Here is a 14,058-nt window from a genome sequence, read left to right as displayed (position 1 = left end):
CATTTTCATCCACTCCTGGCAAGTGCTGCTTGACAATTTTTCTTGCTGCAGGACCTATATTTATTTGGTCAGATTTCTGGGCAGGGAAAACTTGCTAGCACCACCCTGGTAACTTACTAATCTTCTCCACTCACTGATGTGCTGTTCAGTTACCAGACACCAAAAAAATTCTCCTTTGCATGGATAGATGGAATTCCACCACTGGCCTAGGAAACTACTTCCTTTTCCCATCTGGTACTTCCAAGAGATTTATATCTTCTAGGGCTTTCCCCGCCTGAAATAATGGTAACGCTGCCCTTGTTAAGACTTCTCTTCACCCTCCCTCTGCTAGATCCAAATTGTTAATTTTTTTAAATGAAATGAATATATAGTTCTTACCACAATATGTCTGTGGAGTGCCAATGTTAGCAGGAGATTCTGAACAGAACAATTCATAAAGGAGTAATGAAAGCATTCCAGAAAGATAAAAAAAAATCAAACTATGTCCTTGTGTTGATGCAGAATGTAGAGTGGGGAATTTTTTTCCTTTTTCTCCCCAGGACAAAAAAAATACGTGCTTTCATTGTCTTGGAGCATTTCCGTCTTAGATGGACCTACCCCACATCCAAGACTCCTACGGTCAGGACTATCCATCAATGGAGGAAATGGATGAGAGCCAAGGTTGAGATATTTGGCAATATGGAGTGATGACCATCTGAAGTACTGCAGGCACTGGAAAATGCTGGGGTTGGCTGGGCAATGGACATCTCCATGAACTGGAGTGGACAGGTGTGCTCTGTGGACTCCACCCCAGTACAACGTGCACACACTGTACAGAATAACCTGTTCTGCCGGGGGAAGGTGAACAGGAGGAGCACTTCAGATATCGTCTTCCACTACCATTGAGACAGACAGACAGAAGCTTGGAGTTTGGGGTTCATATAGTTTCACTGTTCTGCACTGGTTTTCAATGTTTTACACACACACACACACACACACACACACACTTTAGTTCACGCTACACACTAGTTAATTCTTATTTGTGAATAAGCAGCTGGTATGCCTGTAATGGCTTTGTAACATTTTTTTCCCTTTTAGTTCTGTTGGTGTTGTTAACAGATTGGTTTGGTTGTACAATAGGTTGTTGTGTGGGAGTTTGCAAAGGAATGAAGAGCCAGGAAGTTGTGTCCTAAGCTTTTAATAATGTTGCAAAATCTCACAATCACATAAATCCTAAAAATCACATTAAACCTACAGTCACATAAAACCTATAACAAACTGACAGTTGTATAGTAGTATAATACAGTCTTGTCACAGGGTGGCTGGTCCTTGAAGGAGAGATGGGTCTGAGCCCCACCTGTGATACAGCCAACTCTCCTACCCAGATGGGGAAAATGAAGGTCATATGACCCAGTCAGGCCTCTGGAGTAGATAAGGAAGAAAGGCTTGGGAGAGACTTAGGAAGGAGCAGAGGTCTGAGCCAGAGGAGCTTCAGGGAGCAAAAAGGCTCCTGCAGGAAACCCTAAGACACCAGAGGAGACAGTCTAGTGGAAAAAAGGACTGAGGTGATGTGATGTGACCTGGCCTCCAGATAGGGAAGGCTGGAAGACTGCAGCCTAGTAGAGATGCCCTGGAGGAAGGGCTACTGTTATGAAGGTTTTGTTTTAAGTTCTGTGTCTTGAAAGGCTTTGTTTCCTGCCTGGCTGGAACCAGCAGAGGGCAATTTAAAGGATTAGGCAGAAGCACAACACAAGTTGTGGAAAGGGGGTTCTGTGTGATCCCTTAGCCAAGAGGGAAGGATTTGGTCCTGGAGGGCCACTGGAAATCATCTAAAGATTCAGCAAATTAGATCCCAGAAAGGGAATCATGTTTTAAATATTTAGACTGTGGAAAATTACAGGAAGACTCAGGACAGAACTGAAGAGTATGTGTGCACCTGCAGCATCATCCCTTGCTATTTGGGGTTGCTTTGGAAGTGGGGGTCTTGCTACAATCAGTACAAAATGATTAATACAGTTCAAACCATTACTGCATTACAGGCTGCTATTGCAGCATCACATCTCCTCATGCATGTCACCCAGAATGCAAAGAATGCAGGCACACAGGGCATTCCTTATTTCCCATGCCCACCTGGACCCAGCCTGAGTGATACTAGAGGCAGTTTATGGTTGCCTGTACCAGGCCTGCAAATCAGCAGCATCTTGAGACCACTCCATGTGAGAATACTCACTTTTAGCTTTGCACATGTTATGCAGGATGCAGCAGGCCACAATCATATGGAAATTGTAACAAACTTTGGCCAAGCCTCATTGACTGTGTATAAAGATATTAGATGGGGGTAATGGAGAAGCTACAGGAGCAACATAGACTCATAGGACTGGAAGGGACCTTGAGAGGTCATCTAGTCCAGTTCCCTGCACTCATGGCAGGACTAAGTATGATTTAGAGTATTCCTGATAGGTGTTTGTCTAACCTGATCTTAAAAATCTCCAATGATGGAGATTCCACAACCTCCCTAGGTAATTTATTCCAGTGCTTAACCACCCTGATAATTAGGAAGTTTTTCCTAATGTCCAACCTAAACCTCCCTTGCTGCAATTTAAGCCCATTGCTTCTTTTTCTATCCTCAGAGGTTAACATCAGTAAGAGTATTCAGCAAAGCTAATGCCCATGTGATGGAGCAAAGAGGTAAAAGGATAGAAAGTACAGGTGGAAGATAGAAAGCTTGTTGTAGGAAAAGCTGCAATAGTGGAAATTCATGCACCACTGTAGTCACTTGATATTTTCAAAATGTGGTCATTACTGAGGCTGGCTAACCTGTCATATTAGCATATGCAAATTGATAGTGACTATGGAAATCATCCCAGTACAGATCATGATAGTTTGCAGCATCATGCTTAGGCTGGCAAAAATGTCATCTTTCCCTTTCCAGGCTATGTAAATGTCTCTCAAGAGACTGTTAAAGACACCTCAGTCATGTCTTGAGGATGCCAAAGACTCTTTCTGGTACTTATCTTGTTGCACTACTTCTCCGCTAGAGTCAGAGAATGGGTTACAGAGGTCATGAGCCAGATGTGCCTGGGTAAACTATAAATTAAAGGATTTTACCCTTGTTACACATTGTGGTATTATATCAATATATATAGATTTATGTATAACATGCCTTTGGCAGCCCTCAAGGAGCAGCCAACCTACCAGGACCGTACCATCAACAAAGAGCCCTGGAAAGTTCTGAGTGTCCTAGGATTAAGGCGTTAGGACAGGAACCTGGGAATAGGTCCACATAGCAGCAAAAACCTTTCTGGCACTGCAACCAGTCACCATACTCATAAAATGAGTGGATTTCCTATTTTCTTGCAGGCCACATTATGCATCCTGGGTGCTCACAGCAAAACATGCATACTAACCACTGGATCCAGAACAGATGGGAACAATAACACACAATAGATTCCTGCATTATCCACTATCTCACCTTTTTTGCTTGTTCCTTGACTTCCTCCCTGGCAGCTGCTACTACTTTTGTATAGGAGCCGTGAGAGGACTGAATGAAGACCATATTGTCTTGTACCTCCAAGTTAATTGAACCACAATTAATCTGCATATACCAAAGATGGCTTGGCCAAATCCCACATGATTCTGAAGATAGGCTGTGGAAGTCTATTTTAGTGACCCACCCTCAAGCCAGCCTGTTTGTGCACACCCATCCTTTGGTGGTCTCAGGCTGTGGGTACACCCAGCCTCCAATATCCTCCCATTTCTCCCTTGTGTCCCAAAATAAACACCCATAAGTAGAGTTGTATGCAGGTCTGCGAGCTTCTGAAAATTTGGCCATCAACATATAGAACTCTATAATATCAGTGAAATCCCAGAAAATGGCAATAAAACCACATATTCTCTACTTTCAAACTGTGTAAATGTAATTTGACCATTTCATTTATCAAAAATCGGCACCATCATCAAAACTTACTGATTATGGTGCACTGAGAGGTCAAAAGAAGGAAAAATCCAGAAGTTTCTAGTGTTGGGGGAAAAAAAGTTCCAGCATTACAAATCTTTAAAAAGTAGAAATTGAAAATTATTTCTGTCAAGATCAGTTTATTATGAAATAATCAGCAGGGAGGAAAGTAGACCATAGGAGCCCAGTTTAGCCCAAGGTATAACTCTACAGTAGTCAATGGAACTGCATGTGCTTACACTAATTAGATATGAATTTATCACTACTTCCCCTTTTATACGATAAAAAATTAATCAAAGAGAAAATAAAACTGTGTATAAAAATTAAAATGTAGTACAGATAAACTTCCATGTTAATTTATATATAATACAATCTGGCAAAATTAGACCTTACATATAAGAATTTCATAACATTCACAGAACAAAAACAGAATCCAGTGGTTTCAAACTATAGTTTTTCATGTATCTCATTTTCAGTTTAAGGACTTAGACGCATTTTAAAAGCTAACAATTAATTAGTTAGTTTTAGGTTCTGTCAGATCCTGATGACTGATATATCTAGTGACATATTTCATTTAAGCAATCATGGGTAGTTGTCAATAAAATATGAAAAGAAATACGGCAGTGCAATAAATCTGTACATTGCTTACAGAGCAGCGATGATTAAACTTTCAAAGGGGCAATAACAGAATCAACAAGAGCAGTGTAAGAATCTGAATAGAATAGAACAAATAATGAAATAAGTGTGAAAAGTGATGGTTTTGTGATGCAGCAGTTGGACAGAAGTGTGGGCGAATACAGCTCTGGCCAAAAAAATGTTTGTTAAATTAATATTTTTTAAACATACTGATGGAAGCCTACTCAGAGAATGCAGTGTTTTGGCTGTGTTGTACTGGCAGATTGTTTGGTGGCCATCTAGAGTAAATAGTTTTATGTATTACAGGTATGAATTGCACCCTCTGTACAGTTCAGGGTACATGTACTTAATTTATAAAAACACATGCAAGCCTGCCACTTTTCAGAAGCAAAACAATAATGTCTAAATCCCAAACCAATCTTTCTCCCACCTACTCTTTTCAGAAAAATGTCTGGGGTAAGATGTGGGCTTTGCACTATACCCTAAAGGAAAATAAGGTTATGCTCTGAACCAGCTAAGGGTACGTCTATGCTTACCTCCGGGTCCGGCGGTAAGCAATCGATCTTCTGGGATTGATTTATCGCGTCTTGTCTAGACGCGATAAATCGATCCCGGATCGATCCCGGAAGTGCTCGCCGTCAACGCCGGTACTCCTGCTCCGCGAGAGGAGTATGCGGAGTCGACGGGGGAGCCTGCCTGCTGCGTCTGGACCCGCGGTAAGTTCGAACTAAGGTAGTTCGACTTCAGCTACGTTATTCACGTAGCTGAAGTTGCGTATCTTAGTTCGAAGTGGGGGGTTATTGTGGACCAGGCCAAAGAAAGCAATTCCAGAGTCAAAGGCCCTCCACTGAGAACACCCAAGCACCAATACTTTGATGTTACAATCCAGGAATTGCTAGTTTAAGTGCTTCAAATGTCTTCTATTGAAGTGGCTACTCATGGAGAGGGGTGGTCTCTCAAGTAACCAGGATTCAAGACACATTAGCTTTGACATAGACAACAATGGAACAGTGCTGCTGAGATCTGCAGACCAGAGATGCCAAGTAGGAGCCACTGCTAAATGAAGCCATGAAAATCCCATAGCACTTGGAAATGGACTGGGAAAAGACGCAATCCAAAGCTGTTGAATGAGTGCTGTTGACACAAAGTCTATTCAGATGCCCAAGGATCTATAAGGAGCTCTGTGAACATACCCTTTGACAGTGAACTTGTAAAGAAAGAAAACATTTAGAAATTTTTTTTAAAACTGGGGTTTAATTTCCCCCCTCAAGTTTAATCTTAAAGGAGAAGTCTAACAGGCAGCAAGATACATCAGCATGTGCAGGAGCCATTCAGGGCTCTTCTGGTGTTTACCCACCCTGTCGACAGAAGTAGAACTCTGCACAAAATTGCTGAGTAAGTTCTGATCACTGATTGTGGCAAGTGTGGCTTCTTAACTTGCCAAGGATATGAGAGGAGGGCATTATCCTCTTGACCATAGGGAACTACAAAAAGAGAAAAGGGAATCCTTCAGAAATCCCTCAGAAGAGCCAGGCTTGTGGAAAAGCTTAAGCTGAAATTTGTGTTTGGCTAATATATGAATTACCAATGCAGCCAAAATCCAGGAAAAGCTAAGGCTACGTCTACACTACCCGCCTGAATCGGCGGGTAGAAATCGATCTCTCGGGGATCGAATTATCGCATCTCGTAGGGACGTGACAATCGATCCCCGAATCGACGCTTGTACTCCACCAGCGCAGGTAGGAGTAAGCGCCATCGACGGGGGAGCCGCGGAGGTCGATTTGCCGCCGTCCTCACAGCGGGATAAGTCGGCTCGGATACATCGAATTCAGCTACGCTAGTCACGTAGCTGAATTCGCGTATCTTAAATCGACACCCCCCCTCCCCCCGTAGTGAGGACGTAGCCTAAGTGTGATCTTATATAGCATTAAAGACTGGTTACAGCAAGGTGGGAACATAACCTCCTCATATGAGGAAAATGGACTTAGGCCCAGAGCCACAAAGGGAATGAGGCATGGCAACAATCAGCATTGCAAGCCTGACTTGTATGTTCCTAGAAAATCACAGGAAAAACTATAGGAGCCACAAAGCCTGAGTTAGGCACCTAGATTCCCTATACAATGCATGGGGAGAGATAGGTGCCTAAGAATGGGATTCCCAAAAGCCAGCAACTAGGCAGAGGGTGCCTGAACTAGACAATGGGAGATGCCCATGAAAGGGCTGTGTCCTGAGCTCTGCCCCTCTCAAAGTTGGGTGCATATGTCTCTTCTTGTGAGCCACAGCTGGGAACCCTCTCCTAGAATCAGGCAGTCTAGACACCTAAGTAGTTTCTTGGGAGAATGAGCTTGCCCCACACCCCCTTCACACAAAACGAGTGGAGGAGGAGGTGCTGGTGCCTTCCTTAGAGGTTTTAAGCCAGTGATTCGAGCACTCGCCTAGGCTCCATTCCCCGCTCAGGAAAAGGGAAAGAAAGGAGTTGCACACGGGTCTTTCATCTCTCAGGAGAGGTGTTCTGCCCACTGAGCTATGGGATATTCTTATGTGAGCCTCTCTCCATCTCTCCTGTTGAAACTGCTCCACTGTGTATAAATAATTAAAGAGTTGGACCTGGAAGAATGTACTCTGAGGCCTTGTCTACACTACAGGGGAAATTTGATCAAAGCTACACAATTTGAGTTACATGACTAGATCTACTTACCACGGGGTCCACACTACGCGATATCGACGGGAGATGCTCTCCTGTCGAGTCCCCCTACTCTTCTTGATCCAGTGGAGTACAGGAGTCAATGGAAGAGCGATATATGGTCAATTTAGCAGGTCTTCACTAGACCCACTAAATAGACCACTGATGCATTGATTGCCGCTCGTTGGTCCCCCGGTAAGTGTAGACAAGCCCCAAGTCTCCTACCTTCCAGATGCTGGCCTAACCACCCAGGTACAAAGTCACTCATTTTCTCTCTTTCTGGCCCAATGACTCTTATTTATACACAGTGGAACAGCTTCAACAGGAGCGATTGAGCACAACTACCAGGTCAGACCCCATAGGTGAGATAGGTGTTCCTCCACCTATCTTTCCCTGGTTTGTGTATTGTGCTCAGGTTTATGTGGGAGATAGGGCTTAGAGTGAGGAAGCATTGTGCCTTGGTAACTTTTGCAGCAACAATTTAGGTTCCTACAGTGTTAGGAAGCAGCCAAGAGGGGATTTTGTGGGTTGCAGTGGTGCCAAAAACTGGGATTTAGGTGCATAATTCCTTGTATGGATATGGACCTTACTAACAATTTAATACAAGGTATTCAGCTTAAGTGAGCTAATAGACTAAAAAAAGTAATTAAACTTTGTTATACAAAATAGAGAAATGTTTTAAAGTTCCTACTGCTGATTCCTGCTAACAAATTATTTTTCTAAGAATTTTATATTGCAAAGTACTGGGATAAAAACATCTCTCTGTGAATTGCCATTCACACCATTGATGCATATATGAATGTTATATAATAATTTAGAGAGGGAATGTATGTAATATTTCAGTTGTACATTTGTGTCTTAAATAAACTAAGCTACAGTAAACCTTGCCAAAGTTTACTAAAGGATAAGGCAGGCTCAAAAGTAAATCAAGGACATTGAAATGTGACAGAGTGTGTTTAGTGTAGTTAAGCAAATATGATTTTGCTATTGTAAAGAAGACTTAAAAGAAAACTGAAAGGTAGTGACCAGGAGGTAACCTGGGAAATAACTCAAGAAAGAGGATGCAAAGGCTTTGACAAAATTTTACATTCTCCTGATAAGGAGATGAATGAACATCTCAAAATTAATTAAGTCACCATGTATCCAGGGATGAAAGTAAAATTGAGCTGGTACGGGGCCGACTCTGCCCCCCCCCCGGAAGGGGCGGGACCTTGGGTGGAAGGGGCAGGGCTTAGGGTCAGCGTCCCCCAGCCAGCCCATCTGTGCTGCCTGGCCTGCGCCGCCCACGGCTCCAGCGGCACTTTAAAGGGTCCACGGCTCCGGCTGCTGCTGCTGCTACCGCAGCCCAGGTCATTGCTGGGGGGACCTGGCAGGGCCGTCGATGAGGGGGCGCAAAAGGGGCAGCGACTTTAAAGTCAGCGGTACGGGCTGGTACTGGCGGCCACTTTTCTACCGGTACGCTGGCCCGTACCGCCTTACTTTCACCCCTGCATGTATCATCAAGGCTTTGGAAACCATTCTGAACCCTCCTCTGCCTGCCAACTGAGTTTGGCTTTTGTGGATCTGTCTGTCGAGGCTTTATCAAATTTGTGCTCTCCTGCATATAGTCAGTGAAAAACACTAGCTAGCTATACACTGGCTACGAGTGGAGATGAGTGGTACTGTAAACAAGCTTTACCCACAATACCAATGTATATTTCTGTTAAAATGATCAGATAAGATAGAGTTAATGTTTACATATAAATTGTTAGTATGCTTCTGAGTTAATACTCCATTGAGATGAATAGAACAGATCATATCCCTCTTAGAGTTATTGTTTTGGGCTGTTAGTCTGATCACTCAATTATTTTTCACACTTAGAAGTTTATTTTCTTAACCATGAAGACTAAAGAATTTTATTTTTTAAATAAAAACTTAAATCCTGCAGAAACTGATGTGGCCTCCATAAAAGTGTCGCTACAGCACACCACAAATACCAGCCCAATCTGTCTTTTGTACGTGGGAAAGGCAACGTTGCTGATTACTACATTGAGACTGTCTTGTGGGCTGAGTCAAGTGTTCCGTGAACTTCTTATAAAGAGGCTTGGGCTCCCATCCTGCAAACACTTACACACATGCTAAACTTTACCACCATGAGTAGTTCTAGTGAAAGCATACAACTCTTAATGTCAACATTGGGAAATCATGCACTGCTGGTGTCTATGCTGTATCTTTTCTTAGGACGGTTGGCATCTTCATCTATGAGAGACGGTGAGAATCGCAGCCTATGATGTAGATGGTTTCCAATGTCTCATGTGACTGAATAGTCCAATCTGAGATTTGCATGATCTTTGGCAGTTATTGCAAATGTATGTAGCTTGGTTGGGAGCTGCTTGCTTCCTACGGCCTCTTTTCTCTTCAAGCTGTAGGAGCCAGCTCCTGTCATGGACTTTGATACCCTGATGGAGATAATGGCACCACTAGTTACGATCACTTGCCAAGATTTCCCATTTCTCAGGATCAATTCCAAATTCCTTTTCTTAGGACAAATTGAGGAATTTATGCTTCTGGGCTATCAACTCTCTCATTTTCACAAACACTAAAAATTCACACTTTTAAAATGCAAGAGAGAAAATTTGCTCAAGTCCTATAAGTTTTGATCAAGGGGGAAACAATTTATGTAAATTTCACTTAAATATTCTGTATTTCTTTGTGTACTATCATCTGCTTATGGTTGTATCCAAATTGTGAAAATGAATGAGATATCCCTTGATTTTTCTGATTTCTAGAGATTAACAATCTACAATTTAACCTTTTTTTGCCTTTGTTCTAACATGTATGCAATAACTAGTAAAATATGTCAAACATGCTGCAACAGCTCACTCCAACCTGTCTTTTTTTACACTCCCAGATGGCTACAAGTGTCATGATAAACGTTACTGCAAAATGAAGCCATAAAACTGGTACTACAAATTCATATTTATTCAAATAATTTTTGGACCAAAGTGTTCTATGCCTGGTCTCTGCTGTAAGATTAATTTTCTGGAGAAAATCAGTACCATTTGTGTTCAGCCATTTTTCAGTTGTATGTGTGTGTAATGCACTTATTATACTACCTTTTTTTTTTTTTTTTATTAAGATAGCTCAAAACAAAGGTAGTCCTCAGTTGCAATTTTGATAGTTAAACAACTTCTGGTTTTAGTTGTAAACTGAGCAAATTTGATATTCATATCATTGGGGAACAATACATATGGATTATCAAAAAGTCATTTTAACAGCCATTTTCATACTATCACTGCCATTTAATGAAGGCTTAAATATTCTTTTAATCGGCTCTGTCTAACCCTTTGTTCTACAGGCATAAACACAGAGCGGTAGTGAAATTATTTAGATTCACGCCACATAAGAAAGTGAATGCAATCATTGCAGGATTTTGCTGTAGGATACGCTGTAGAGTGCCATGGTGAAAGTCATGTAACTGTTCTTTTGTTAACCTAGTTGGCAGGGACTGGTTGTGGGGGAGGGGAGAGGAGAGGACAGAAATCCTCTCATGCTTCTAGATAGTAAGACCTTTGAAATAGGAGGCCTATCAAAATAGGTCACTGTAACAGCCTGTTATTTTACCTTTAGGGTGCACCCTCCTGCCCAGACATAGCATTGCAGGGGACTTCACCGCTCTCATCTCCCTCTGGTGGCCACTTTCTTGGCCATGATAACCAGTTCCAGCCAGCGTCTTCCCCCAACTCCTCACTGGGAGTGAGTCTTCTGTGGCTCAGCCCTCCAGGTAAGTCACCTAACTGTTCAGTCCCCTTTTGGGGTAGCAGAGTCCCAGTTGGCATAAAAAAAAAGATCTCTCATCGCACTGAGGCCCAACTCTGAACCAAAGGTCCTTCACCTCTCTGGGGCTCAACTTCAATACCTCATCATGTCAGGGTGCTGACCCCCCGGTTTTTCCTGACGAGAGTCCACTCAAACTGGCCTTTGGCCCCTTGTGGGCTTCTATCTCATTCCCTGAGCCTCACAGACCTAGCCCAGGGCTCCCCTTCACTCTAGGGCCCTGCCACAAGAGTTAACCCTACTCGTGCAGCAATGCTTTCTGGCCACAGACAATCCTAAAATACTGGCCCTTCCTCTAGGCCCTTTGCAAGAGAGTTCCCTCTCCCTAGCTCACCTCTCCTCCTCAACTTTGTCTCTATCTTTGTTTTTTTGGTGCAGCAGCCTCACCATACGAGGCTCTGACTGCCACTTTGTTCATTCATTTTTGGCAAGTCCCTTCTCTCCCCCCCGCCCCACTCAATCTAGTATCCTTAAGGAAATGCAGCAAGAAAGACCTTAGGGAAAATAAAAGTTACTTGTCAAATGCCTAAATTCCTGATGGAAGTAAGCGGGGTTATGTGTGGAGTCCGACTAGGATTGTCTGAGGATGATATCAAAAAGAATACAGGTGAATATAAAGTATTGTTTGTTGAATGGCTACTTAGTAAGAGAGAGGAGAAAAGCGGCCATTATGCATACATTCTATCAGTAGATCTCCACCTTGCATTGTTTTAGCTGTTTGTATGTCACCATCACGTTGCTTTATCCATTCTGCCATTTTTGGCAGTTAACATCTCCTATTTTCACAGCTTCTGTCACTGACTAGACAATTATAAAATTTTGACTTTAATCCTATTTTCATTCTTCATTTCTACACATTCCTTCTTCAAATCCTGATATCGAGTCTTTTTTTCTTTTTGCTGATCTGAGATCGTTCCTCATCCCCTGCTTCTCTTTCATAGTCCAAGGCAACTTCCCCTACCCGTCAGTTTCAGTGGTCAGCCTCCTTTCAGCTGGGGACCAGCTGCAGTCAGCCTAGTCACCAGCAGCCTCTCTAAGCCACCACAACAGCCTCCACCTTAGTCCAGCCAACTCAGCCAGCACTCAGCCACTCAACCTTCCAGCCAGCCTCCTCCTCAACTGAGCTCCCTCAGCTCATTATAAAGTCTAGCTCTGCCTCCTTTGGCCAGGTGGCAATTAGTTCAGTCACCTTCCAGGTGTGGAGCATGACTATTCAGGGTTCTTTCTCTTGCCTTGCAGGTGATGGGGGATCACCCCATCACAGTCACATTTACCATATCTTATTTTAATGGGATATTTTTAAGTGGTTCCATGTATTCATGCCTAATTCTTAATACCTCCTGAGAGGTAAAATTATCCTGATCTAACTTGCATCCACGAGTAATAAATAATCTGTGCCACCTTCGCTGTTAGTACTAACAGCAGTCTGCAGAGGCAACAAGTTTCATTGTGTAAAATGTCATTGAGATCTCAGCAATCTGGTAACATAGGTGCTGACAAAAGCTGCACATTTTTTTGGATGAATAGTTTATTCAGTGAAAAATGCAGTTTTGGGTCAACCGAAACTAGTCATGAGTTTGGATCAAATTCAACTAAAAATTTGGGCTGGGAAAAAAAGGAATAAATAAATTTGAAAAGGTCAAAGTGTTTTGTTTCGCCATTTCTGAGACTTTTTGTTTAGAAATGATGTTTCATTTGGCAAGTTAGCTAAATTTATTTAAAAAACAAAAGAGGGTTGAAAACACCCCAAAAACTAAACAAAAAAACCCAACTTGTCCTGGGGTGAATGAAATGTTTTATTTAACTCAAAACTAAATCTTTTCAGTTTTGGTTTCTGTCATAACTATAAAGGGAAGGGTGGCTGCTCTCCTGTGTACAGTGCTATGGAATCCCTCCTGGCCAGAGACTCCAAAATCCTTTTACCTGTAAAGGGTTAAGAAGCTCGGGTAACCTAGCTGACACCTGACCCAAAGGACCAATAAGGGGACAAGATACTTTCAAATCTTGGGGGGGGGGAAAGGTTTGTGTGTGTGCCCTTTGTTTAAGGGGTGGTTCGCTCTGGGGACTGAGAGGGACCAGACATCAATCCAGGTTCTCCCCATCTTTCTAAACAAGTCTCTCCTATTTCAAACTTGTAAGTAAAAAGCCAGGCAAGGCGTCTTAGATTTACTTTGTTTTCTCAACTTGTAAATGTACCTTTTACCAGAGTGTTTATCTTTGTTTGCTGTACTTTGAACCTAAGACAGAGGGGGGTCCTCTGAGCTCTTTAAGTTTGATTACCCTGTAAAGCTATTTTCCATACTGATTTTACAGAGATGATTTTTACCTTTTTCTTTAATTAAAAGCCTTCTTTTTTAATAACCTGATTGATTTCTCCTTGTTTTAAAATCCAAGGGGGGTTTGGATCTGTATTCACCAGGAGCTGGTGAAAGGAAGGAGGGGGGAAGGGTCGATTTCTCCTTGTTTAAGATCCAAGGAGTTTGGATCTGTATTCACAGGGACTTGGTGAAAGGTTTCCCAAGGCTTCCCAGGGAGGGAATTCTTGAGATGGTGGCAACGGACCAGAGCTAAGCTGGTAGATAAGCTTAGAAGTTTTCATGCAGGCCCCTACATTTGTACCCTAAAGTTCAAAGTGGGGATACAGCCTTGACAGTTTCAGTGGAGAAAAATTGAAAAATTTCCATGCTGGGTTGACCTGAAATGTAATGTTGGGGGGTTTTTTTTGGTTGTTGTTCAACCTCTGAATTGAAAAATCAAATCTTCACTCTGCTTTAGTGCTGACACTAGTGTTTCAGAGAGGACACAGCTCTAGTTCATGGTAGATGGGTAGGGCTTCCTGTCAAGCTGCCATGGCTTGGGAGAGGATTGCCTACTTTCTCTGATCAGCATTGTGAAGGGCCCTTCAATTCTGGGCCCCTATTATTGTGTGTGAAGCAGGGCGGGGATAATAATGTCCATGTGAGGTGCTACACATAGGCACCTGGCTGAG

This window comes from Terrapene carolina, unplaced genomic scaffold, assembly GCF_002925995.2.
Source record: "Terrapene carolina triunguis isolate 2854851 unplaced genomic scaffold, T_m_triunguis-2.0 Scaffold69, whole genome shotgun sequence".
NCBI classification, from domain to species: Eukaryota; Metazoa; Chordata; order Testudines; family Emydidae; genus Terrapene; species Terrapene triunguis.
Note: the sequence above shows the minus strand (reverse complement) of the source record.